The sequence below is a fragment of the Emys orbicularis genome, chromosome 19 (assembly GCF_028017835.1).
Source record: "Emys orbicularis isolate rEmyOrb1 chromosome 19, rEmyOrb1.hap1, whole genome shotgun sequence".
Taxonomy (NCBI): domain Eukaryota; kingdom Metazoa; phylum Chordata; order Testudines; family Emydidae; genus Emys; species Emys orbicularis.
Window position 1 is genome coordinate 10,952,063 of NC_088701.1, and position 27,222 is coordinate 10,979,284.

Genomic DNA, 27,222 nt, shown 5'->3' on the forward strand with positions numbered 1-27,222 from the left:
GATGGGACAAAGGGACAGTTCTTCTGTGCGCCCGCCTCCGGCTGAGACATGAGCCTGAGACATTCCCGGGGGGGGGGGAGGGGCAACATGGCTCATCGCCCCCCTCCCCCCAATGGGGCCTTAAAACGTCAAGGGAGCCGGGGTGTGTCCGTGGTGGTGGCAGACCTGGAAGGGGGGCGCTGGATCGTACCTGGGAGCACAGGAGATGGGATGAGTCCCCATCGGGTCGGGGGTGTGTGTGTGCTACAGCCAGGGTAGGTGTATTGGCTCCAGGGAGCTGGGGGGGGGGGAGGGGTTCGGACCCAGGAGGGTGCAGTTTGGACCTAGAGAGCAGGGGAGACAGGTTGGACCCGGGGGTAGGTGGGAATCCGGAGGTCTGGGGGGCCATTCCGGACCCAGAGAGCAGGGGGGCCAGTTTGGGGGTTCAGGTGGGAATCCAGGGCCAAGGGGGGCAGGTTGGATGCAGGGGTCGAGGGGGTTCAGATGGGAATCCAGGGGGCCGGGGAGTTCGGGTCTCTTGAGTGCCTGCGTCAGCTCTTGGCCGAGGTTGTTCCATGATTCACGGCTTCCCGGCGCGGTGGGAGGGGACGGCGCTCACTGGTAGTGGTCACCGCCCGGCCGTTGCCGTCTGAGGGGGCAGCCTGGGGGTGGCGCAATACCCCGGCTCCTGCCGGCTACACGGGACTCCAGGGGCAGCAGCAGCAGCAAGCCCTGGTTAAAGTGCTGGAGTATTATTATTGCAGTCCTGGGCTGACCCAGCAGGGGGCGCTGTGGGGAGCGGGGCGGGAGCTCTGGCTGTGGGATACTCGGGGAGGGAGGACGGATTCCCTGCTAAGAGGGTTGCACTGGGGCTGGTGGAAAGGGGGGCTGCCTGGGGGATTCTGGCCACGTCCCTGGGGGGGGGGGGGGAGAGGGGGCAGGGCCCCACGATCACGTCTCTCTGGGCAGAGTCACGGCAGCTCTTCGCCGGCGGGAGGGTTTGAAGGATTCTCCCTCCATTCCAGCCTGGCTGGTGTTTGAGCAGCAGGGAGGGTCCTGGGGGCTCCTTGTCCCTGCATCTGATGCTGCAGCAGGCTGCCGGTATGTGTGAACGTACGTGTCTGTACCTCTGTGCCCGTGCATGAGTGTGTGGCACACGGGTGTGCCTGTGTGTGGGTGTGGGTGTACCGGTATGTACATCTGTACTTGTTCACAGACGTGATCACACATCTGCACATTTGTGTGCATGCTGGAGTGTGTGTGCATGTGAACACTAGCGTGTGCCTGGCGTGTGGGTAATTATCCTGCTAAGGCACTATGGGGACTCGGGGGACAATTGAGGGACCAGACCCAGCCCAGCATGGACGCTGGGGCTGTGGCCTTGGCGTGGGGCTGTGGCGCCCCCTAGTGGCTGAGGCTGTGCAGTGCCGCTCTGTGGGCACAAAGGTTTGCTGGGGGTTGGGGGAAGGTGTTGGGGGGCTGGACTGGCCTTGGGGCTCAAGTCCCCTGTGCTCCAGTCTAGCCCACGATGGTGGAGACTAAAAATGGCTGGCAGGCATCGTATGAAATGAGTTTGGACCTGCTTCCAAGCTGGGCATCAGAACTCCTGGGTTCCGTCCCAGCTCTGGGATGAGGGGAGTGGGCTCTAGAGGTCAGAGCGGGGACTGGGGCCCAGGACTCCTGGGTTCTATCCCCAACTTGGAGGGGAGAGAAGTAGGGTCTAGTGGTTAGAGTGGGTGCTGGGAGCCAGGACTCCTGGGTTCTATTCCTAGCTCTGCTCCCGCACCAATGGACCATCTCAGAAGAAAGGCCTCCAAGGGGCCAAAGCCCTTCGCCCCGGGTGGGGTGGGGTGTGTCCCAGCAAGGCTGTGGCTGCCTGGGATCAGGCCCTGCTGCTGCCCCTGTTATAAAGAGCCCTAATAGCCAACATGTCCCCTCTCAGGGCAGCAGGGCCGGCTCCAGGCACCAGCCTACCAAGCATGTGCTTGGGGCGGCACCTGGAGGGGGGCGGCGCTCCGGCCCGAGAGCGGGGCCGTGACTGGGCTCGCCGCCCTCCCCCCGGCGCTCCGGCCGGCCGGGGAGAGTGGGGCCACGGCTGGGCTCTCTGCCCTCCCCGCGGCGCTCCGGCCGGCCAGGGAGAGCGGGCCCGCGGCCGGGCTCGCCGCCCTCCTCCTGGCGCTCCGGCCGGCCGGGGAGAGTGGGGCCACGGCTGGGCTCTCTGCCCTCCTCCCGGCGCTCCGGCCGGCCAGGGAGAGCGGGCCCGCGGCCGGGCTCGCCGCCCTCCTCCCGGCGCTCCGGCCGGTCGGGGAGAGTGGGGCCCCGGCCGGGCTCGCCGCCCTCCCCGCGGCGCTCCGGCCAGCCGGGGAGAGTGGGGCCGCGGCCGGCCTTGGCGCCCTCCCCTGCCGCGCTCCCCGCCAGGGGGCGGGGGGCGGCAGGAGGCTTTTTTGCCTGGGGCGGCAAAAAAGCCAGAGCCGGCCCTGCAGGGCAGGACTAAGGCTCGTGTTTTAACGGGGAGGGGAGGTCACCTTCGGGACCGACTGCCCCGGGACGCGGCAGCTTCTCCATCACGTGGAGTCGAACAGACGGACTGTCCTCTCTCAAGCTCTGCTCTAGCTCCATCCCCAGCTACGGGCTGGATGCAGGAATCCCTGGGTCATTCTCTGGCCCGTGCAGTGCGAGAGGCCGGATCAGCCTGCTCCCTTCCTAGCCTTAGAATCTCTGCATTAATGGCTCGGCCTTTGCTCCCAGGGGAACTGTGATGCCGTCACCTCCCCAGCTCCCTCGTCCTCCATGGAGTCTCCCCGGGGGAGATCGACCGGAGCTGAATTTCAAAGCCGCGCCCCCTTTCTAGCTCCCTTCCTAGGAAAGCACAATGGGGTTCCACAGCCCGCTGTGTTTCCCCTTTCACATCACCTCGGGCACTCGCCCACGGGTCCTTTATCATCTGGTTCTTCGCACCCGCTTGTGGTTAAAGAGTCAGAGCAACAGGCTATAAATAAACACCAGCAGGAGGGGGCGGATCTGGGGCGATACCTGAGTGAAAAGCAGATCAACAGCAACCTGTGTTGTCTTTTCGCCCCATCCCGCCCTTGGTGCTTCCCCTTTCCAAGTGGGTTTGTCCATTGCATGGACGCACTGGGTGACCTTGGGTAAGTCATTACCCCTTGCTGTGCCTCAGTTTCCCCATCTGTAAAGTGGAGAGAATGCTCCTCCCTTTGCCTATTGCCATGAGCCTTTTGGGTCACAGACTGGCTCACTGTGTGTCTGTGCAGCACCGAGCGTGACGTGGCCCTGATCTCAGTCACCTCTGGGCAGCACCTGGCACAATGGGGGCCCTGATCTCAGTGGGCTCTGGGCACCAGCCAGCACAATGGGCAGGGCCGGATTTCCGATTAGGCACCGTAGGCACGGGGCTAGGGATGCCGGCATTCTATGGGCGTCTAAAAATTCAAATTTTGCCGCTCAGGTCCCAGCAGGGGGCAGGGCCGGCTGAGGGGGCGACAGCCCCACACAGCCCTGCTGCTGGAGAGCTCCTCGCTGCGCCCGGCAGACAGCATCACCTCCCGGAGGGCCAGTGAGTGCGGGCCGGGGGCAGGGCTTGGGAGAGTGGGTCTCTGAGGGAGTTCATGGGGCAGCTCTGGGCAGAAAGGGTGCGGGGGCAGTGGGCGGAGGGGTGCTGGGCGGCACCTAAAAGTTAAAAGTGGTGGGTGTCTCCTGGCGCCCGTGGCGGTTAAGAGCTTCCAGGCAGCAGGGGTACCCTGCAGCTTCTGGCCGTCTCCAGGTGGCAGGACCCCCAGAGCTCCAAGCCGGGGAGGGGGGAGACCCCCGAGCCCCTGTGTCTAGGGGCGACCTAAGTATAAATGTGGCCCTGACAATGGGGGTTCCTGGTCTTTGTTGCTAATACGCACAATAAAAGACCCAGTTGCCCTGGCCAAAAGTCCAGTTCCCAACTGGAACCAGTTAAAAGTATTAACAGGGATCCCAGCTGGGGCTGATTTCCCAGAGCACCAGGTTTCTGCATCTTTAATTCCACCATCAGCAGGGCACTGACTGGCCATTGGCCCAGGATTGGCAGGACTGGGGCGGCTGGGGGTGTGTGCAGCTGAGTGGCGGTTACCATCTGCCCATGGTGCCTTACCCTGTCTCTGCCTTCCAGGGCTCTGCATCGCCCTGTGCCTGGGGGGCACCGTGGCCCAGAATAATGGCGTACAAGGTAAGGCTGACTCCTCCTGGCTAACCTTCCCCAGCGCTCCCGGCTGCCCGGGGTCTCTGCCCTCCGCCCCCTCCGGTCCCTTTCCCTTGTGGGAGGAGAGCAGAGTCAGGGGTCTGGCGAGCCGGGAGCAGCCCCTTGGCGTGGGCATCTTGGGGTGGGTTTATAGAGCACGGTGGGTGCATGCAGGGGAGAGGAGAAGGCCCCTATGTAGCCCTCCCCTTCCATTCCCTTCCCAGCCCCGTGGCCAGCAGAGAATAGACACTGGGGCCAGGGCTCTACACTGGGGGCTGGAATGAGGGGCAGACCTCCTTTGTAGCCAAGGGCCCTATTATTGACCAGCCCGAATCAAACCCCTGATGGCTCAGATGTTAGAAGTGGCATTTGTAGGTGCCCTCCCCCCTCTAAAATCGGACTGAACTGAAACCTGGGACCCACGTGCCCAGCTGGGGGGTGTTTGGGATCCGGACTCTGCACCCCGAGCCCAGCTCTGCTGCGAATCCCAAGATGGGATTCGGGCAAATTTCCATTGACTCACTGGGGTCCCCCAGTGCTGCACCCACCCTGCTCCGTCTGCTCATCCCAACCCTGCAGCCGGCTAAGCTGCGCTGGGATCCTTCCCCTCACGCTGGCCAGAGGGACAGATCCCAGCGGAGCCCCAAACACCGGGCAGCTAAAGGATCCAGGAGCCCCCGTAGGCAGGTCACAGTCTGGGTCATGGGAGGCAGCTCAGGATCCAAACTAGCCTTGCGCCCGATTCTGCTCTCAGTCAATCCAGAGCAGAGCTGAGCAGGAATTTCCCAAGGAACCATTTTTTGCCAGAAGATGCTGATTTGGTTCAGAGGAATGTTTGGTTTAACATGGGAAAAAATTGCGCGGGGCGGGGGGGGGGGGGGGGGAATAATTTTCAAAACGAACAATTCTTGTTTTCCGGTTGGAAGCGGGGTTTCGGTTTGAAATTGACGCTAATGAGAGTAACGACGACAGCAACAAAAAGGAGAAAAATTGGGTGAGATCGAAAACGTTTCACTTGAAGCGACGCCCGGCTCCGGCGGCTCTGCCTGTCTGTGCCAGGGGCTCCCCGGGGAGCCAAGGCCCCTGTGCAGCTGAGGGCAGCTTGTTGCCAGGCGGTGGATGGCGTCGGAGCTGTTTGCCAGGCGCCCAGGGACGAAAATCAGCGAATGGGGCGTGTGAAAGCCAAAGGAGTCGATCCCACTGTGTGTGTGGGGGGGGGGAGCTGCTCGGCACTGGCTGACCCTGCCCAGCTGTTCCCACCCCTGCAGGTACCACTAAGGACTGCAACAACCATATGCTATGCCCAGCAAACGCCAAGTGTGTGAACAACACCCACTGCACCTGCCTGGATGGATACTGGCCAAGAGAAAATCACCCCATCCTCTTCACCAATACAACGGAGACCTGTGACGGTAACGGGGCTCCCACGTTGCCCTGGGGGGGCTGGGACAGAGCAGGGCATTAAGGGCCGGAGCAGCCAACTCCACTGACTCCAGGGCCTGTCAGGGGTGCTCAGCCCGGCTGGAGAATGGGGGGAGGGCGGCAGCACAGGTGAGGGCCGTCCTCCTGGGGATCGAACCGGGGGCCTCCAGAGTGAGTGACAGGAGCAGCTGCAGCAGGAGACAGGAGCAGGGGTGGCTCTATGTATTTTGCCGCCCCAAGTCTCGTGCCTGGAGCCGCCCCTGGCCAGGAGTCTTGGGCTCTGTGAATGGGGCACAGGGTGGGAGGGCCCATCACACTGACCCATCTGAATCCCAGCCTGGGCCCTAATCAGCCCCTGGGTGTCCAGGGGCAGAGGGGCCCCACAGGAGCAGAATGGGGCAGCCCTGGCTATACTCCCCCCCCCCCCCCCGCCATGCAGGGATCCAAGGAGGGAGGGGGCAGAGGAGAGGCAACTTGTCATCCCCCCCCCAACACACAGGGAGCCTGGAGCCCCTGGGGGAGTCTCCCCCCCCCCACATGGGGGATCTGGGTGTTTGTGGGGCCGAACCCCCCGTACCTGGGACAGGAGGCTCGGAGGGCTGTTTCCGACATTCCAGCAGCAGAAATGGGTAACTGAGAATCAGGGCCTTAATCACTAACCGCTCAGGGCCCCAGTCGCATGGGTCCCGTCACCCAGCTCAGTGCGGGGGGATGGGGGGGTGATACGGGGAACGTTTCCCTGCCAGGACTGTACAGAGCGTCCCCTCTTACATTACAGATATTAACAAGTGTCTGGGGCCGAGCCCGCCAGACTGTGGACACAACACAAATTGCATCAACGTGGTTGGGAGTTACTACTGCACCTGCATCGATGGCTACGAGCCCAGTTCTGGGAAAGCCAACTTCATGAACGTGAGTGAGAACACCTGCCAGGGTGAGCTCTCCCCTGCCCCCACCTGCTGAAACCCCCCCTCGCACAGGGCCGCCGAGAGCGGGTTTGGGTTCCGGTGAAAAAAAAATTTTCGGGCCCCCCAGCAAGGGCGGACCGGCTAAACAGGGCCGACGAGAGGGGGGGGAAGCTGGGCACCGGGCCCCCTTCCGGACTGCCGGGCCCCGGTAATTTGTACCGGCTTTCCCCACCCTCGTCGGCCCTGGGCCCTCGCACACATAAATGCTCGTTCCAGAACTGGGGCTGCACTGGGGCTGCTGCCGGCTTTGGCAGTGGCCCGAGGCCCGAGGCCGTCAGTGAGGCTGTGATGAGACGTGACCCTCGCCTGCTACAGCAGAGCATGGGGCCAGGCTCACCCCTGTGCCCGGCGCTTGGACAGGGAATAAACCCTCGGGGTTAGAAACAGACCCACGCAGCAAACTCCTTGTACTGCAGAGATGCGCTGGGGAGAGGGGAGGGGCCCCTCGCTGGCCCCAGCACGCAGCATCTGGGCTGCTAGTGTCCCCCTGAGCCTGGGAAGTGGCCCCACGAACAGTTCTAGGAATTGGGCAAAAGCGTTTTTTGACTTGCCCCCCTCCCCCTATTGCTTGAGCTTCTGCTGGGGGCAGGCAGCCATGCTGTGCTCTAGCCTCTAGGGGGCGCAGCTGCTAGTTCGAGGGACCCTCCCACTGCCCCAAGCTCCCTGCGTGGGCAGTGCTGTGAGGGGGCATGTGCTGTGACTGGCATTGCCAGCCCAGCCCCAGGCTTCCCTGAGGCACCCCCAGTTCCAGCAGTCTGGGGCGGGGACATGGGGTTGGCGTTCGTCGGCTCCGTGTGCTGTCCCGGCTCTGGGCGGGTCGCCGGCCCGGCAGACCTCCATCGAAGTGCCCAGAGAGCCCACAGAGTTGGATCATTGGCGAAGGCACTCGGCCAGGTTTATCGCCAATGCAGCCCGGTGCCAGCGCCCAGAGATGCCACAGGGACACAGCCACACGTCTGCCTCTGACAATGGACCCCGACAGTTACAGACTGAGACAAACCATCCGGGATAAACAACCTACTTGTGTGTTTCACAACATTCTTCTTACCCCACTTGTGCCTTTCTCCTGCTGCTTCAGACAAAACATCCCTTATTCATCCCCTGGCTTTGTACTTTACTCCTGATACTCCAGACAAAACATTCCCCACCCGTCAAACCATCTTATTGTGCGCTAGGCAGGGGAATCTCGTGCTGGGATGTGGTTACACAGTCACTGGGTTTTAGCAATGCCGGCAATACCAGCTGCTAAATCACTTTGTGCTGGTCCCTGTCTGTGCCCCCTGAGCCCCCCGAGTCAGCAAAGCACATGCTTAGCCCCAGCCCTACCCAGCTACGCACTTAACTCGGCTCCAGTGGGTCTCAAGTGCAAGGCTGAGCTCGTGACGACAATCCCAGGCATTACGAAAAAAAATCAGATTAGCTTAGAAAATCACGAGCTTTAGAAAGACCAATGAGCAAGGGGCAGTGTGTGGATTGAAAATTGAATTGAAAAGGGGCAAATTCAAAGCAGATACAAGGAAATACTCCTCCACCCGGGCCAGCAGTAGCCTCTGGAACTCACTGCTACCGCGGCCTGGAGGCTGTGAATGTGTCGAGTTTTAAAGAGGGACTGGCTGTTTCTATGGGGAACGACAATGCCTGGAGCTGTGCTAGTTAATGGACAATAATCCTGGGAGGGAGGGAAAAGCTCCCACTTCAGGGCTTAAGCCGCCGTCCGACTATTAGAGACCAGGAGGAGACCTTCATGGGGGCAGATTATCCCCCGGCTGCTGCTGCGGGACTCTTACACCTTCCTCTGTAGCACCTGTCGCAGACGGGATACCGGGGTAGATGGGCCCTGGGGCTGACCCAGGCTGGCAATGCCTATGTGTTCCTCTGTGATTGGAACCTGAGGGGGATTTCTGCCAAGTCCCAGTGTTCCCACCCCTTGGGCAACTCAGCTTCACACATGGACTCCTAAATCTCCCCGAATCTTCGCCCCATTGCGGCTTGGCCAATAGAGGCCACAGTGGCTGTTCAGGGGTCGGAAGGTCCCCTTCCCTCTGTTATGTTCACGGCACACACACACTGTTAGAAACAAAGTGTCACATCCTCTCGCTGGCAGGCCGCAGCTCAACACAGGGTTATTTCTTAGAATCTAGAGCCCTAGCACACGAGGACCCCAAACAGAGAGAGACAAAGCAGGCTGCTCCTGAAGGCAGACAGGACAACTAACCCCACTTTGCTTTAGGCTGGCTCTTTGGCAGACACACTGCTGAAAACCCCAGATCACATGTTTGTCACCCGAGCCCTTGAGCCCGCAAGCAGGTCCAGGAAAGCCCCTTGCAGATATAAAGTAAGAGCTTGTGATGCTAACACAGTTTTCAATACACCATATTCTCGAGTGGCCGTTCCGCTGCCAGAGCAACCTAGTGCCGCCTGAGCATAGCTGAGAATCAGACCTGTGATTGTTAAGCTCCCAGGGGCCCGGTTGCCTGGGTCCCATCACCCAGCTCAGCACAGGTGGGTGATACAGGAACGTCTCCCTGCCAGGACTGTACAGAGCGTCCCCTCTTGTGGTGCAGATATTGATGAGTGTCAGGGCCACGCAAACTGCGTCAACGTGGCTGGGAGTTACTCCTGCAGCTGCATCGATGGCTACGAGCCCAGCTCTGGGAAAGCCAACTTCATGTGAGTGGGGACACCGCCAGGGTGAGCTCTCCCCTGGCCCCCACTGCACCCTGCTTAGTCCTCCCCACGCCCCCATACACACACCCCTGTGCTCATTCCAGGCCTGGTGCTGCACCAGAGGCTGCAGCAAAGGCACCGGATCCACTCATCATGGTTGTGATGCTCTGTGACCCTGAACTGCTGCCCCAGCGCGTGGGGGCCAGGATCTCCCCTGCCTAGGTGTTTGGATTGGGAATAAACCCCTAGGTTTGCAGGGAGGCGCCGGGGAGACGGGTGGGGCCCTCGCTGTCCCCAGCACACAGAATCCAGGCTGCTAGTGCCCCTGAGCCTGGGAAGGGGCCTCGTGGATGGTCCACGTACCGCACAGTGCGCTCTGCCCCCTATGGGCCCTGGGGAGCAGGGAATAGCCCCAGCACGGGGCACCCCGGCCACGCCCCCAATCTGCCCCCTCCCTCAGGGCTGGGAGCAGAGCCTTTTCCAGCCCCACACTGACAGGGAGCCCCCGGGATGGGAGGGTGTTTCCCCAGGGGGCCATTATGCCCCCTTAGGCAGCCAGGGCGGCCTGACCGGAGAAGGGGCCGGGGCGTGCCAAGCCCTTGTTGGCGACGTTCAGCCGGTAGTTAGAGTTTGTATCAAGTCCTAGCCGGCCGTTCCCATGGAAACCGCCCTTTACACCCCCGTTTGGGGGGCGCAGAGCACCGGGCCCATCGAACTGGGAGAACTCAGGAGCTCATTCGTTCAAACGCTTCCCCTGGCAGAGACCTCGCCCAGCCGTTCCTGTGCCCAGCCCCAGGCCGCGTGGGATAACCCCAGCCAGTGTCCTGGGGCAGGTCTAGGCACAAGAAGAAATCAGCGCCGCAGTTATCTCAGCCAGCGTCCTGGGGATTGTCCGGGGATAGCTGGTATCAGGAGCCGTGTGGAGAATCCCTAGGGCTTGCCCCCAGGGGGAATTGATTGTGATCGCTGTTCTCTTTGGAAGCGCACTGATTATTCCAGACCAGCGTGTCCAGACGGGGAGCGATTCCACAGGAGCTGTTACTGTCAATTTCCCCATGTACTTAGTTTCCCCATGGCGGGAGGGATAGCTCAGTGGTTTGAGCATTGGCCTGCTAAACCCAGGGTTGTGAGTTCCATCCTTGAGGGGGCCATTTAGGGATCTGGGGCAAACATCTGTCTGGAGATTGGTCGTGCTTTGAACAGGGGGTTGGACTTGATGACCTCTTGAGGTCCCTTCCAACCCTGATATTCTATGATTCTTAACCCCCTAGAGACACCCAATCTCAGAGCTCCCTGCAACTCGGAGCGAGTTTGGAAGCCGCGGGACGCCCGAGGGAGGGGAGAGCTCTGGCCGCACCACTAAGAACCTAGCGCATGGTGCCCCTTCTCCAGCAGACAGAGCGTCGGAGCTGGGGAAAGTGCTTTGGAGCAGCGGCTGTGCTGTGGCTGGATGTGTGTACAGCGCCTGGCACCACGGGGCCCCGGCTGCGGCGCTACCCCCTATAAACATCCCAATGGAACCAGGACGGGATGGATAAGGACACTGGAAGCTCCGTTCCCATCCCCCATGGACTTTTGGAAGCCTGCGGGGGCGGAACCCGATTGTATGTCATTTCCGGAATAAAGCAGGTTGTGGAAACACGGAGCCACCTCGGTGCTTTCAGGAGAACCCCGGAGTGTTGCAGGGTCGAGGGCGGAGGATGCAGGATGCAGCCGGTCGGTTCTTACAGGGTTCAGTCTGTCCCAGGAGCAGCTCAGCCTCTGAAGAGGCAAAACCGTGGCGCCGGCCAGGCTGAGACACAAGTAACGCTGGCACTTGCACAGTACAGACGGGATCAGAGCTGGGGCCCATCTAACCTGGTATCCCGGCTCCCACGGGCCATAACCAGATACTGCAGAGGATGGCGGAAGAGCCCTGCAGTGGCAGCCGGGGGATAATCTGCCCTCACTTCCTGGTCTCTAATACTCAGATGGGCTGAAGCCCCACAGCAGGAGCTTTTCTCTCTTCCCAAGCGTTTGTGCCCTTTAACTATGATCACTCTGGCTGTTCTCATCATCCGTAGGAATGTCCAGTCGCTCCTTGAATCTTGCTAAATTCATGGCCTCAGTGACTCCTGTGGAGGGGAGGGTAGTTCCACAGGCTAATCGCACATTGCGCGAAACAGCCTTTCCTTGGCTCAGTTTCGAATTTCCCCTCTTCTCACTTCCCTGACTGGCCCTTGCTCTCGTGCTATGAGATGGGGAGAACAGAAGCTCCCCATCTCCCTTCTCTATCCCTGTCAGTCATTTATAGACTCTTAACACATCCCCTCTTACGTTCACTCTAAGGTGCCAGTCCCAGTCTTTTCAATCTCTCTCCGCAGAGGGTTTTTCCAGGCCCCTGATCATTCTCATTGCCTGTCTCTGAACCCCTCTGGTTCTGCACTGTCCTGTGTGCAAGGGGGTGCCCAGGGCAGCTCATGGAGTGCAGAGGAGGTCACCCCATTGACTGATATCCAGGCATTAGACTAGTCCTCATGTTATTTTCTATCCCCTTCCGCCAAAGCAGCTCCCCATTTGTCCCTGCCAGGGGCGGACGGCTCATTCAGGCATTGCCGTCTGCACTGATATTGCGGCACTGGGCAGCGCCAGATCCGCTTGATAGCTTTAGCAAGCAGTAGGGGTGTGTCCTGGCAGGGCTGCTTTTCCCTTCCCAGCTGGAGCGGCTCATTCCGGACAATAGCCAACTTGCTCCCGTTCACTGACCCAGTAACTGAACTCCTGGCTCTAACCAGCCCCGTCTCCCCAGAGCACGGTGCATGTCGGACGCCTGGATTATCCTCCAGCAGCATCACTCCAGTGCCAAGGTACAGCTCCTAGATCAGCCTGACCTAGCGCTTTCTCCTTGCAAACATTGATAAGTGCCAGCGAAACACCACAACCTGTGAGTCCCACGGGAACTGCATCAACATGCCAGGGAGTTACATGTGTAAATGCAGTGTGGGATTTGGGAAAAGGATACGTCTAAGATCTGCACAGATACAACGGGAGCTGGAAACAGTCGTGGCAAAGGCATGATGTTTCTGGTTTGTCTGCAGTCTTGCTAACGCGTGGTGTTGCCTTAAAGCCTCACCTCCCAGAGTCATGTGATTCTGCTTTTGGCTAAAATCAAAATTAGGGCCTGGTGGGGGAAGGTCAGGTCTTTGCAAAGCAAACTGGGCTGAGATGGAGCCGAGGACTCTGTATTGGACAACCTTTAATACAGCTTGGGCTCAAAAAGCCCATTCATTTCTGAAATCCCATTAACCTAACCCTCAGCAGCTGCTAAGAAGCCAGCATCACAAAGGAACCAGCTTGGGTCATCAGCAGGAATCAAACCCAGGATCTCTCTGCTGAAAGCACACATCTTGGCTGCTGGAGCTAAGGGAGCAACTCCATTAGCGTGTCATTGTAGCAGGCTGTTATCTACTTATGGGAACCAGCCACTCAACCAGGACAAACTTGCTCTCTCCTTGTTCCGTTGCTCAGCAGCCTTTGCTAGCAGCTGGCACATACAAGCCCCCTCACACGCATGGCGTAGGCCCGTTGCCTTCCAAGAGGTTTAACAATGGAGCAAAAGTTGAGTTTCCTGCCAAAGGAACAAGGGATTTTTTCCAGCTCTGATGCACTCCCGGCCGTGAGCCAGAAGACACAAAGCTCCTCTCAGTGAGGGGGAGCAGAGGGTAAAAGCTGCCTGGTGAGACAGGGGAGACACATTCTTGGCCTTCTATGACAGAAGCAAGCTGAAAGCGACCGGTCTAGCGGGTCCGGTATGAGACTAGGACTCAGGAGACTTGGGTTCTAATCCCAACTCTGTTACTGCTGGGTGTCCTTGGGCAATTCCATACCTCAGTTTTCTCTCCCACCTCTTGTTTATTTAGACTAGAAGCTCTTTATGGCAGTGTGTGTGCAGCGCTCTGGGTGCTGCCTTTATGCAAATAACAACCAAGAGGAAGGGGCATAGCAGGAAATAGCAAAATGCTGTCACGGAAAAGAGAGAAAAGGGGAGTCTGAGAAAAAGCTGCTGGAACACAGCTCAAGGGAAGGATCCGTGAGTGCTCTTGACTCTCCCCGCTGATTGACTTGTTTGCTGATGTCCAAGCAAAGGGGATTTTAGCCACAAGGATTTCTGTGAGAAGCAGAAGCGTTATGGATAAATATCGGGGAGAGCTTAGCTTTCTTCTGTGGCCCTGCCCCTACGTCCTCAGGAAGGATCATCACCCATCTGTCCCCAGGGATGGTGACTGATAGGCCACTGCTGATCTGAATGCCAGAGGGAGTCAGCAGAACAGCTCTGCATGCTGATCCAATCTTGCTCGTTAACCAGCCGACCCTTCGACTGTTTGGGTGGATAAATGTCTGTGATTTTATTGGCAAACTGTTTGCTCCGAAAACTTGTCACTGATGTCATACAATTGGATGCCTGATTCCCATGGTCTTTCTCTGCTTCCTGACTGGACGGCTGAAATGTTGGGTTAATAAGCAGGTGAATGTCGAATGCCAGCACTCGTTCCTGGCTAGGATTTCTGGGAGAATTGGTCATGACCGTTTCCGCAGCGGTTCAACCACTTCCCCGAACCCGCAGGAATGACTAACGATGCGCCTGTCCCCCATTCGTCACCACAAACTCAGTGCTTCTGTATGTGAAATGGTCACAAAGCGGGGGCCAGAGCCCCAGTGGTGTAAATTGGTGCAGCACCACTGACTTGAAGGGGTTTTTGTCCCAGCTCTGCTTCTCCATCTCTCATTGCCCCAGACAGGACTGCAGGCTCCTCAGGGGCTGGCTGGCTGGAATGACAGCGTCACTGCACGTACAAGCCGGGTCCCTAGGTAGAAAACCCCACTCCCTGCATGGGGTGAGTGACCCCCCCTGCACCACGGAGCCCCGACATCCCCCGTGTATCCCCCTTTGCCGGCAGCTGGCGCTACCCACGTTGGTAGCCTGGCAGGTGCATGGCCCTCCAGCGTTTGACTAGATCACGGCAGGGCTCTCTGTGCCCGGGCAGGGCGGGGCCCGTCTGTCAGATCAGACTCTCCACAGTGGTGAAAGGCCCCAGGAGGCAGCGAGGGCAGTAAAGTCCCCTCCGTTTCGGGCCAGATTGGTGAACCGCTGGCTGGCGACTCCGGCTGGGGCCATGCTGGGGGTCAGGCTGGGCGGGCACCAATGTGAATTGCAGGAGAACTTGTCTTTCCTTTCAGGGGGATTGTAGGAAGGCAGTGGAGGACTAGCAATCTGGGAATGGGGGGTGCGGCAGGGGCTCAGGCACTGTGACACCAACACCCCCCCCCCCCCCCCCGTTTGCTTGGCCAGGGCTTCTTGGATATTCTGAAGAAGCAGATAAATCTGGTCGGGCAGCAGAGCAAGAGCGTGGAGCAGACACCAGATCGCGACGGAGCTAATGGCCACAGTGGAGATGCTGCTGAGAACGCTGGCCCTGACCCTGCCTGACAGCAGGATCAGCATCGCATCCCCTAACGGCACAGGTCAGCACCTGGCCACGTGGCCCCGGCATTTCCACTCGGGCTTTCATTACCCGCAGCCTATGCTCCCCCCCCCCCACAGCCAGTGCTCCCCATAGCACCCCCTGCTGGGAGAGGCTGGGACTGGAGTAGCTGGGAGCTCCCCCCACAGCCAGGAAAGCACCTTGCCTAGCTATAGGCTTCCTCTCCATGTTCTCTGTTGTGAGCCCTGGCTGGCATTGTGGTTGCAGAGCTGGGGCTGGCGGTCAGGCAGGCTGGGAACCAGAGCCAGGAGACCGTGACGCTGCAGCAGAGCAAGACGCAGATGGAATTAAAGTGGGCCGGAGCCCCAGGACAGAAAAATGAAGGTATGTGGTCATCGCCTGTGCTGGGGTGTGTATAGCGATGGGCATGGCCAGGGCATTGGGATCAGCAGCACAGCGCTCCCTAGCACCAGGCTGGGGTGTGCAGGGGGATGGGGCATGGCCAGGGCATTGGGGGTAGCACCCCGAGCAGCCCCAGGGCCCCTCCTGTCCCCCATTGCATCCGTCTCCTCTGTCTCTCGCAGGCTTCACGCTGGCCGGGCTGCTGACATACCAGGGGATGAGCCCCATCCTGGAAGGTGCTGGGCAGGTGGAGGCGCCTGAGTTTGACAAGATCGGCGAGCCGGGGAAGTGAGCGCAGAAGCCGGGGCGGCCCAGCTACCGTGTGCTGTCGCCGGTGGTGTCGGCCTTCATCAGTGACCCAGGCACTTGGCCTCTCTGTCAGCATCTGCTTCAGCCACCCGGTGCCGGTGAGCCCCTGGGCTGGGCATGGGGGGAGGAGAGCCTGGGACAATGGGGGGCAGAGCCTGGGCCCATCTCTAGTAACACCCCCCACCCCGGGCAGCAGGCAAATCTGCCTCCCACACAGGGACAAACTGATGCTCTGTGCCCCCAGCCCAGCCCCTCTTAGCCCCCCAACCTGCCCTCTCAGGGCCTGGGGAGTCCTGCCCCTCTGTGCGGCCCCAGCCAGCCCCCCACCCGCCTCCTGTCCCCCATGCACCAAGCGTCTCTCTGTCCCTGGGAGAACAAGACCGACCTGCGCCTCCTCTGCGCCTACTGGGAGCCTGGCAGCAGGCGCTGGGCCACCCACGACTGCACCCTGCAGAAGTTGAATGCCACCATCACCCGCTGCCAGTGCAACCACCTGACCAGCTTCGCCGTGCTCATGGCCTTCTACGAGCTGGAGGTAGGCGCGGCCCTCGCTGGGGCCTCAGGGCTGGGCTGGTTCTGCCCTTCCCCTCAATCCTCCCCAGCGGAGCAGGAGTCACTCCAGATTCCTCCCGGAGTAAACCCATTCCCCACCGGCGGGCGGGGCCCTGGATCTGATCAGGGGCACAAGCAGCCACCCCCCAAAGGGCACAGGGAGACTCCCCAGGTAGCAGCGACTGACGTGTCTGCCCACCTGGCCAGGCAGCAGGGGCAGGGGGCTCACCTCATTGCATTTCAGTGCAGGGAGCGTCCCCATCCCCATCGCACAGAGGCAGGGAGGGGTTAAATGGCTCTCTCAAGGGGACATGGGGAGGTGACATCAGACCTGGGAACTAAACCCAGGAGTCCTGACCCCCAGCCCCCTGCTCTGACCCTAGGCCCTGCTCCCCTCCCAGAGCTGGTAGAACCCAGGAGTCCTGAGCTGCAGCACCTTAGCCACAAGCGCATCTGTCTGGTGTAAAAGCAGCTCCCTCCCGGGCAGGGGCTCCCTCCCGCCAGGCGGGGGCGCTGTGCTCTCTGCTAGGGAACAGCCCTGGCCCCTCACACTTTCTGGCGCCCCCATCCTGCAGGGATCGGTGCCAGGGATTCCCCCTTGGGTGGTGGTGACCCTAGAGCCCCCTCGGCTTCCCATGGCCCTGGGGCTGTGGGTCAGCCCCTCGTGGGGGGGGGAGGGGCAGTCTGGGCAGCATCGAATCCACCTGGGCTGCTGGACCCAGCCAGACACTGTTTCCCGCAGGCTGCCCGGTGTCGCCACTAGGGGGCTCTCCCAGCCGTGGCGGAGAGCGAGGCCGACAGGTTAGTCCGGCTGTACCCTAAAGCCCGGCCTGGCTGCTGCCTTGTGTGGGGGGACCCTGACTAACCCCCTCACCCCACCCCACCCCCGGCACAGGACTGGACCCTGGACGTCATCACCCAGGTGGGGCTGGTGATGTCGCTGCTGTGCCTGCTGCTGTCCATCATCACCTTCCTCTTCTGCCGCGCCCTCAAGGGCCCCCGCACCACCATCCACCTGCACCTCTGCCTGGCGCTCTTCATTGCCTACACCGTCTTCCTCACCGGCACCTCCAGCACCGGCAACAGGGTACCCGGCCCCCCCGCCAGCCTCGGACCCCATTCCCCACAGCGCCACCTGCTGGGAACTCCCCCCACAGCCAGCCTCGGGCCCCGATCCCCGCAGCACCCCCTGAGCCAGCCTTGGGCCCTGCTCCCCACAGCGCCCCCTGCTGGGAGCTCCTCCCCCCGCCAGCCTCGGGCCCCGCTCCTCCCTGCTGGCACAGGCTGGGGGAGGAGCTACCCCCACAGCCAGCGGTCCTGCCTTGCTTTCCACAGTGCCCCCCAGGGCCTGGTGCTGAAATAGCCGGGAGCTCCCCCCACAGCAAGTGCTCCTGCCTCGCTCCCCACTGTGCCCCCTGCTGCCAGGGGCTGGGGCTGGAGGAGCCGGGAGCCCGGCCCTGACGTCCCACGTCCCGTTGGCTGCAGGTGGTGTGCGGCGTGGTGGCCGGGCTCCTGCACTATTTCTTCCTGGCCGCCTTCTGCTGGATGTGCCTGGAGGGCGCCGAGCTCTACCTGCTGGTGGTTCAGGTCTTCACCCCCCACGGCCTCAGGCGCCGCTACATGTTCCTGCTGGGCTACGGCGTGCCGGCCCTCATCGTGGGCGTCTCGGCCGCCACCTACAGCGAGGGCTACGGCACGGCGCGCCAGTGAGTCACCGGCCCCGGGGGGGGGGGAGCAGGCCCAGTGCTGGCGGCCAGGGGCTCGAGGGGAACATGGCACCATCCCCAGGCAGCACACGGGCACAGGAGCGGCTCAGCTGGGCGTGCCGCTGCCATCTGTTCCCTCCAGGGGAGGGGAGGGGTGGGCCCCCATGGGGTGGGTGACGCCAGCATGAGGGAGGGGGGCACCCTCCGGCCGCTTGGGCAAGGGGCAGCTTCTGCTCAGGGCCCAGCCCGGGACACTTGTACAACACAAGGAAGCTCCCGGGCACCAAGGGGGGAGCTGGCAAGTCTCCATCCCCCACTCTGCCAGTAGGGGGGGCAGACCCCACCCTGCAGTGCCCCCTGCCGGCAGGTGAGTGACTGACCCATGTCTGTCCCTCCCCCACAGCTGCTGGCTCTCGCTGGAGAAGCAATTCATTTGGAGCTTCCTGGCGCCCGTCTGCATCATCATCGCGGTAAACCCCCTCCCCCAGGCCAGCCCCATGCCAGCGCCTGGCCCCCTGGCCGGCCCCTGAGGGCCTGGCTGTCGGCTGCCCTCGCTTCTTTCCCCTGCCACCCAGCCCCAGCGCCAGGGCAGCTGGGCCCCTCGCTGGTCGTCCCCCCCGCCAAGTCTCCAGCCTCCAGGGGCAGAGCTGGGTCACTATGGGGGTGGGGCGCCCCCGGCCCAGGCAAGGGGCTGCCCCATGGGCTGCACAGCTGGCAGATCCCATAACCCCCACTCCCGGGACACACTTGCCCCCCTCCCAACCCGCCTCTCCCCTGCCCCCAGCAGGTCAATGCCGTGATCTTCGTGGTCACCGTCTGGAAGCTGTCGCTGAAATTCGCCGACATCAACCCTGACATGAGCCAGCTGAAGAAGCTCAGGTAGCGGGCGCGGCCCCCGGGGCAGCAGAGACCCTGGCACTGCCCTGCTGCCCCCCGTCGGGGGAGGGGGATCTGGGGGGGCATAAGAGTAGCGAGATGTCATCCCCCCATGTGTGGGGGGAGGGGGCGACTAGGGAGAGGGGGCCACAGATGAGTGACATTTCCCCCCACCCAGTGGTGAGTTGGAGCCGGTTCGCACCGGTTCGCGGGAACCGGTTGTTAAATGTCCTGCACAGGACAACTGGTTCTAAAAGGCTTCTAAATTTAACAACCGATAAGTTGAAGTGACCTAGGAGCGTAGCTAGGGGGGGAGCGGCCGCTCCCCCTGAGCACATTATCCAAAAGTGGCACCTTAGGCGCCGACCCCGTGGGTGCTCCCGCTCCCCACCCCGCCCCCCGGCCCCAGCTCACATCCGCTCCGCCTCCTCCCCTGAACACTCCGCCCCGCTTCTCTCCCTCCCACCCACTTCCCACGAATCAGCTGTTCACACGGGAAGCCTGGGAGGGCTGAGAAGCAAGTAGCAAGGGAGGCGGAGGCGGAGTGGAGGTGAGCTGGGGCAGGGGGGGCGCCTGTGCCGCAGCAGGTAACCCGGGGGTGGGGGGCGTGCAGGGGAACAGCTGATTCGCAGGAAGTGGCGTGGCCTGGCTCCAGCCACCTCCAGGCAGGGTGGTAAGGGGGCAGGGAGTGGGGGTGGGTGGATAGAGGGCAGGGGAGTTTGGCGCGGTGATCGGGAGTGGGGGGGTGGATAGGGGTCGGGGCGGTCAGAGGGCGGGGAACAGGGGGGTTGAATGGGGGCAAGGGTCCCGGGGGAGCAGTCAGGAATGAGAGGAGGGGTTGGATGGGGCAGCAGGGGGGCAGTGAGGGGACAGGGAAGGGGGGTGGATGGGGCAGAGGTCCTGGGGTGTGTGTCAAGGAACGCGGTGGGTTGGATGGGGCAGGAGTCCCAGGGGGCGGGGGCGGGGGCGGGCCACGACTCCCTTGTGGGGTGAGGAGGGAACCGGTTGTTCAGATTTTGGCAGCTCATCACTGCCCCCACACTCTACTGGCTGGTGGGCAGAGTCTGGGGAGGTGGGGCTGTGTGCAGGAGATGTCAGTCACATGCCGGGAGGGGCGGGGGGAGGTTCTGACTCAAGGGGCGGGGCCCTAGGAGAGAAGGGGAGGTGGGGCAAGCCCTCAAGGGGTGGGGCCCTGAGGAGGGAGGGCAGGTGGGCTGTGACTGAGGGGTGGACCTCAGGGGGACAGGAGCTGAGGCTGAGGGGCAGGGCCCCAAGGGGGGAAGGAAGGTGGGCTGTGGTAGAGGGGCGGGGCCATGTGACTGGTTCCTCCTCCCCCGCAGGGTGCTCACCATCACGGCCATCGCCCAGCTCTGCGTCCTGGCTCTTCGGCCTGTTCCAGTTCAACCAGCGCAGCCTGGTCGTCTCCTACATCAACAGCCTGCAGGGGCTCTTCATCTTCCTGCTGCACTGTCTGCTCCAGAAACAGGCCAGTCCCCCCCAGCCGGCGCTTAACCTCTGCCCCCCAGCACATACCCCCGGGCACCCCCACAGCTGGCGCTCAACGCCCTCCCCACAACCGGTGCTCAACTCCCGCCCCACAGCACACACCCCCAGGTACCCCCACAGCCGGCGCTCAACCCCAGACCTATAGCACCCCCACAGCCAGCGCTCAACCACCCCTCTGGGCACCCTCACAGCCGGTGCTCATCCCCTGCCCCACAGCACCTCGCCCCCAGACTCCTTCCACAGCCAGCTCTCAACCCCTGCCCCACAGCCAGCTCTCCCTTGTCACAGAGTGTGGGGGAGTCAGGGCCCCGCACCCTCCACTTCCTGCAATTCACCGTGACTCTCAGCCAGCCAGTAAAACAAAAGGTTTATTAGATGACAGGAACGCCGTCCAAAACAGAGCTTGTAGGTACAGAGAACAGGACCCCTCAGTCAGGTCCATCTTGGGGGCCTGGGAGCTTAGACCCCAGCCCTGGGGCTGCCACCGTTTCCCCAGCCAGCTCCAAACTGAAACTCCCCAGCCCCTCCTCTGGCCTTTGTCTCTTTCCCGGGCCAGGAGGCCACCTGATCGCTTTGTTCTCCAACACCTTCAGTTGGCACCTTTGCAAGAGAGGGGCCCAGGCCATCAGTTGCCAGGAGACAGGGTGTCGGCCATTCTCTGTGCAGACACCATCACACTGGCCTTGTCGGGCTCTGCCATCACACCCCCTTATCCCACCACCTGGTGTCACGGAGTGTGGGGGGACACAAGGCCCTGCAACCCCGGCTTCCTGCGATTCACTATGACTCTCAGCCAGCCAGTAAAGCAGAAGGTTTATTTAGACGACAGGAATACAGTTCAAGACAGGTCTTGCAGGCACAGACAACAGGACCCCCTCAGTTAGATCCATCTTGGGGTCCCAGGGCACCCTAGCCCCCTTGGGAGGTCAGAGCCCCATCTGCCTCCCAGCCATGTCACCAGCCAGCTCTGAACTCTCTCTCTAGCCTTTGTTCAGTTTCCCGGGCAAAGGTGTCACCTGGCCTCTAACCCCTTTCTGGGTTCTCATGTTACATGCTCAGGTATCTTCCCTTGGCCAGTCTCCCATCCCCCCCTGCAGACCATCGTAGCCACACTCCCCTGTCAGCATTCAAAGACCACAGTAAGAACAGTCCCAGTTAGTCACACCTGGATACTTGAGAAATGCATAGGGGAAACTGAGGCACCCACACAGTATTCGGAGAAAACATTAAGAACATTCCCACTTCGTCACACACCCCCACCAGCCAGCGTTCCTGCCCCACAGCGCCCCCCACTGGGCGCTCCCCCCAGTGCCCTCTGCTGGGAGGGGCTGGCGTAGCTGAGAGCTCCCCCCTGCCCGGCCAGTTCTGGGCCCTTGTCTCCCTACAGCTGAGGCCCCACCCCCGCGAGCCCCCTGCGCCGTGGGGTGACCAGCCCTCTCCTCTCTCCTGCCAGGTGAGGGACGAGTACCGCAGGTGGCTGAGATGCAGCGGCCTCAAGGGACTGGCCAAGTACTCCGAGTTCTCCACCTCGACTGCCACGCGGGTAAGGGGGGGGCCGGGCCGCGCTCCACAACAGCGCAGGAGCCTTCTGCCCTGCAGCCCTTCCCCGCCCCCCCCACTCCCCTCCTGCTCCGGTCCCCACAGCCAAACCCCACCCAGCAAGTGCTCACTGCCTCCTGCCCATGTTTTGGAGGGTGGGGGGGCGGGGTTTAGAAGAGAAATGAGGCAGAGCTGGGCTGGAAAGGAATTAGAAGCCAGAGAGAGGGGCTGGGAGCCCTGGGGTCTGTCCCCAGCTCTGGGAGGGGAGGGGGGGATCTAGGTGCCAGCACCCCTGAGGTCTGTCCCCAGCTCTGGGAGGGGAGGGGGGATCTAAGAGCCAGGACCCCTGGGGTCTATCCCCATCTCTGGGTGGGGCTGAGAGCCAGGACCCCATTTGTCATTTTGACTCGCCATGAGGCAGTCTGGGGGGAGGGGACAGTGGGGGGGGTCGAGTCCTGCTCTAACTCCCCCCCCTTCCCAGCAGGGGCTCCAGCCGTCGCAGGAGTCAGGGTTGTAGCACTCTTGCGCTCAGCCCATTTCTGGACACCGCAGCTTTGCACATGAGAAAACCCGGCCCCCTGCCCCCGGCCTGCCCCTGCCCATGAGCAGAGACCCACCACGCACCTGGACTCGCTGCATGCAGATGCTTCAACAGTTGCCCCGTGGAACCTGCCAGGCGGGGGGGGGCACCATTACACTGCCCAGCTGCCCCCACCCGCTGGGCACTCACCAGCCCCAGGCCTGTGTGCTGCCAGCATCGCCAGCAATAGCAACGGCCAGCAGGGCAGCCGCTCAGCTCCGACGCGACGTCCTCTGGCCACAGGGCGCGCCTTTCCCTTTGGTACGACCGGGTCCCCGGCCCCGCCTGCAGTACGACGCTGGGCCGGGCTGAGCGCGGGCAGTGGAGATGAATCCAGCCAGCAGTGATGAACCCACCCCCTCAGAGGACCCCGCCCCTCCCCCCAGGGACTGCAGCATCAGCCACCGCCCTTGGCTTCGATGACGGTACGACATGGCCGGAGCTGAAGGAGGCAAGTGGCCCCAGCCTGCGGCGGCCCTCAGGGTTCGGCTGTCTGTGTCTCACTGGGGCAGTTTTTTTTAAATGATCTTTTAAAAATTATTAAAATATTAAGTTTTGTGACAAAAACAGCTACTTCGAGGAGCCACGTGTGTGGTGGCTGGAGAGAGAACCCAGGAGTCCTGACTCCCAGCCCCCGCTGCTCTAACCCTCTAGATGACACGTTCTAAGGGCAGCTGGGCCCACGGTGACCCTCGGAGTCCAACCAGCTGCAGAACAGGCCCCCGCCCTCCCTGGATTAACTCCTGCTCCATTGAGAGCAGAACGTCCCGGCTCCATTGGGAAAGGGCCAGTGCTGAGAATCCACCACGCCCCCGGGGAAGCTGTCCCGGGGTTCATTTACCCTCCCTGCCGATTTCCAGTGTGACGGTCTCGCTTCCAGCCCTTTGGCTGCTAGACTGAAGAGCCCATGATCACAGTCCCTATAGACTGACTGAGTCACCCCTTCCCTGTCTCTGCTAATCCAACTGAGCTCCTGGAGTCTGTCACTACAGGGCAGGTTTGCGAATCCTCACGCGCCTTCTGGCCTCTCTCCAATTTATCAGCATCTGTCTGGAAGTGGGGACACCAGAACTGGACACTAGTTAAGCGGCACTCAGACCAGTGCCAGATACAGAGTAAAATAACCTCCCTCCTCCTACCTGAGCGTCCCCTCTTCACGCATCCACTGAAAGTTATTTCATTAATAGTAGTGTTAGTTATTATTACTGATCATTAGTACACAAGGAGACTTCAAACATTAAAGTTAAGCACCTGCTTTACCATGGTGCCGATTCAGAATTCTTTCCCACACCCCAAGCAGGAGCTCCTAAACTTCTTGGGTTCTTTTAGTAAAAGCCCGGTTTAAAGTGCCCACTTTCATTTTCTTTGACTTTGTCTCATTCCTCCCGGCTTGTCCTCTCTGTTAACCCCTGGAACGCTCTGCTAACGAGACGACACACAACTAAAAAAAACAACCCCGATTTGTTTATATATATATTTCTGTCTACACACACACACATATATATATAAACTAGCAATAGTAATCTGTTGGGTACATTTGTTCGGTTTTTGTTTGTTTTTACTAACCACTTTAATATGGAATTTTATATTATATCTTTTTATTCTTTTTTTCCCCTTTATTTCTTTTCTTCCGATAAATCCAGGTTTTGGGATTATTCGTATTTTTTTCCTGCCTGTTAAAATATATTAAATTAAGCAAAAGCTGCACTCATGGTCTTTAACTCGATCTGTTATTGCCAGAAGGGGCAGGGATGCAATTGATTTTATATATATATATTTTTAATTTGACCATCTTGGCCCTTTGTGGAGGTTTCTAGTTTAATGTAAATACCAGGAATGGCAGGGAGAAAACGAGATTTTTCTAATGAGCATTGGGGCTGTCAGCGGCAGCAGTAGGAAGCCAGTAAACTAACAAATTGATAATTGCTCAAGAGACAACAGCAACAAACAAACAAAAAAGCCAGGCTTGATTCTTTCCAATCCATGTTTTTCTCTCTTTCTCTCGGCTTATGTTGTATTTCCAAATGCATTGGGGTGGGGAGGGCAGGGGCACATCTATATTTATTTTTGCTGGAGGGCTAAACATGCTTTTTTCCTCACAGGTCCAGCAAGGATCCCATGGTTCTGGGGCTTTAAAAACCTTCCTGATGTGGCTTTTTTTGTTTGTTTAAAGTTGATTGCCTCCTTGTCCATTTCGGCCCGACTGCCTCAGACTGTGGACAGCCCACTCCCATCCCCTGTGCGCCCAGGAGGGATAGAAACCAGCTAATCCCCCCTCCCCCCATCTTTAACAATGTGTTTCTCCTCCTCCCGCCAGGAGCCTCCATTCATCCCACCTCACCACCCCCAGCCTGGGCCGTGGGGCCAGCCTGACTGAACCTGTGAGTCTCAGAGGGGAGTGTGTCATCAGCCAGAGTGGGACAGGAACGGGGTCAGATCACACAGCTGGGGCTAGAGCCCCCATCCTTGAGTAGCAGCATGGCCCAACCCCTCCCCCCCCCCCCAGCACCCGCGCCAAAGAGCAACTCTGCTGCTTTGCACTAGCTGTCGATCCTTTATCCGTCCGTGGCCTGTGCCACAAGAGGGCAACGCACACAACCGCACACACGTACTCAGACGTGCATGCGCAGAACACAGGAGACCCTGCACACGTATGTAAACATGCATGAACATGGGAACACGCATGCACATGCCAACAGGTGAACACAGATGCACCCACCCCCATGCATGGCCATGCACACACATAGGAACACGCATGCAAACATGCCCACATACACGGGAGCACATATATGTACCCATGCACACACTCTCTGATTGCATCGCCCAGTGCAGCTCTCCCTCGACTCTCAGAGCATTGGCCTGGATTTACCCCTAGCTCCGGATCTGGGTTTACCCCAGGCCCGGGGAAGCTAGGCAGCAAAGATGGGCCGAGGGTGGCACCAGGTGGTTGAGACGGGAGTGGGCATGTGACAAATTTCAGAGCAGGTGCAAACACTCCAGAACCGCCCCCCTACCCTGGCTCAGAGGACCCAGCGCTGGCTGGCTGCCGTCAGGAACTGAGGACAACCCCAGCACTGGCCTCGGGGCAGGTAGGGGATGGCAAAGGCAGGAACATCTCCCCTCTTCCCCCAGGCCTGCATCCCTGTCACTCTGCTGCCCCTGGCTGGCAGGAACTGGGCAGTGCACTAGGCAGGTTGGATGGAGCCCCTCTGGGGCAGCGCAGGGGGCAGGCGGGGCTGAGAGCAGGGAAAGGCCTAGGGCTGCCAAGGGCATGAGGAGGAGCCCAGAGGGTCCCTGCAGCTGGAGCTCACAGGTTCAGGCGGAAAGGTCCCACATCCCGCTCCAGCTCGTCCTACCAGGCTCCCCCCCACACCTCCCCGGCTCAATAAGGACCTTCTGTGCTGGCAGAGGAACCCCGGCTCGGATCCCGGCTGGAGACCCGCGTGTGCGTGCGTGTGTGCGTGCGTAACACACATCGGGGTCAATGGACACACCGGCCATGCTAATGCAGGAGAGATGTGTGTGTGTGTGTGGGGGGGGGGGGTGCTGGGAGAGACACCCCCAGCATGGGGCCTGGACCTGCCTCCCCCTGGCTGTAATGATTCCATGCAAGGGGGAGGGGCCTTGAGCAGGTTAGCTCAGACCTCAACCCCATGCTCTGCGCTTTGCGGGGCGTGGGGAGCTGGATCGGGGTCGTCCTGCTGAGTCATCTGGAGTAGATGGATTGTCATCTCCCCAGCTTTCCCCCATCCTCCAGTTAAATGGGAGTTTGCAGCTGAGCACAGAGAAGGGACAGTGGTGAGTTGCTCATAGCACATGGGGAGAAGGGCACCAGGGAGGAAACGTGGCCCAGTGGTTAGAGGCTCGAGATCCGGGGTCAGCTCCCGCCAGACTCCCTGTGTGACGGGGGCCAATCCCTCAGGCTCTCTGGTTTGTGTTGTGGTAGCACCCAGGTGCCCCAATCACAGCCCAGGGCCCCATCGTGCCAGGCGCTGTACAAACCCACAACAGAACCTAAGAAATAACAGCACTTGCCTCTCACAGGTGTAGTGGGAGGATCAATCTATTAATGGTTGTGCGGTGCTCAGATACTATGTGAATGGGGCGACAGAGCATAGGTAGAGGGGTGACGTGTGGGGATGGCTGGATAGAGAGGTGGGGTGTATCGGGATAGGTACATAGAGGGGAGTGTACAGGGATAGAGATAGGTAGGTGGGAAGTCGGGGGATGGATGAATAGGTATAGGGATAGGTAGGGGGTGTATAGGGATGGATGAATAGAGACGTGTACAGGGGTATATGGGGGGTATATGGGCACGGTTGGATAGAGGGGCATATACAGTGATAGGTAGGGGCTGTCTGTGGATGGATGAATAGAGGAGCGTGCACAGAGATAGGTACGGGGTGTATTGGGATAGGTGGCTCGAGGAGCGTGTACTGGGATCGGTGGGGGTATATGAGGATAGGTGGATGGGGGTATGTACAAGGGCAGGTAGGGGGTGTATGGGGATAAGTGGCTAGAGGGGTGTGTACCGGGGTAGGTAGGGATGGTTGGTTAGAGGGGTAGGGAGCTGGGGATAAAGGGGCGTGTACAGGGGTAGATCTGAGACCTTCAGGAGCCTGTAATATAGCGCTGGCTCTGAACAGCCTGGAAGCTCGTAGTGGAACCAGAGCGAGGTGAGTCCTCTGGGCCGTGCTGTGGCTTAACAGGCCCAGTGTGAACCCTGCAGCGGGAGCAGTGAGTGAGGAGCTGAGCAGTGGATTCCCCTGGGGGCAGCGTTGGTGGGGCGGATAATGGGTGTCATGTCCAGTTGCGGGGGCCTCACTGGAAAGAGGAAGGGGGGCGGGGAGAGATGCCAGGACGACTGGAGGCTGGAAACCTGCCTTGGCGAGAGCGTGGAGGAGCTTCAGCTCCAGGCTTATGGGAGAGCCGGGCCGAGGTGACTCACTCAGCCACGGGCAGCGAGCAGGGGACTGGTCAGTCTCCCCGACAAAGGCAGAGCGAGAGCCAGCGGCTGGAAGCTGAAGCT

The 27,222-nt window shown here is 60.6% G+C and overlaps 1 pseudogene; it reads left to right on the forward strand.

Moving 5' to 3' along the window:
• Nucleotides 1–27,222, forward strand: part of LOC135891988 (adhesion G protein-coupled receptor E2-like) — a 1,091,233-nt pseudogene that overhangs the window by 5,234 nt on the left and 1,058,777 nt on the right.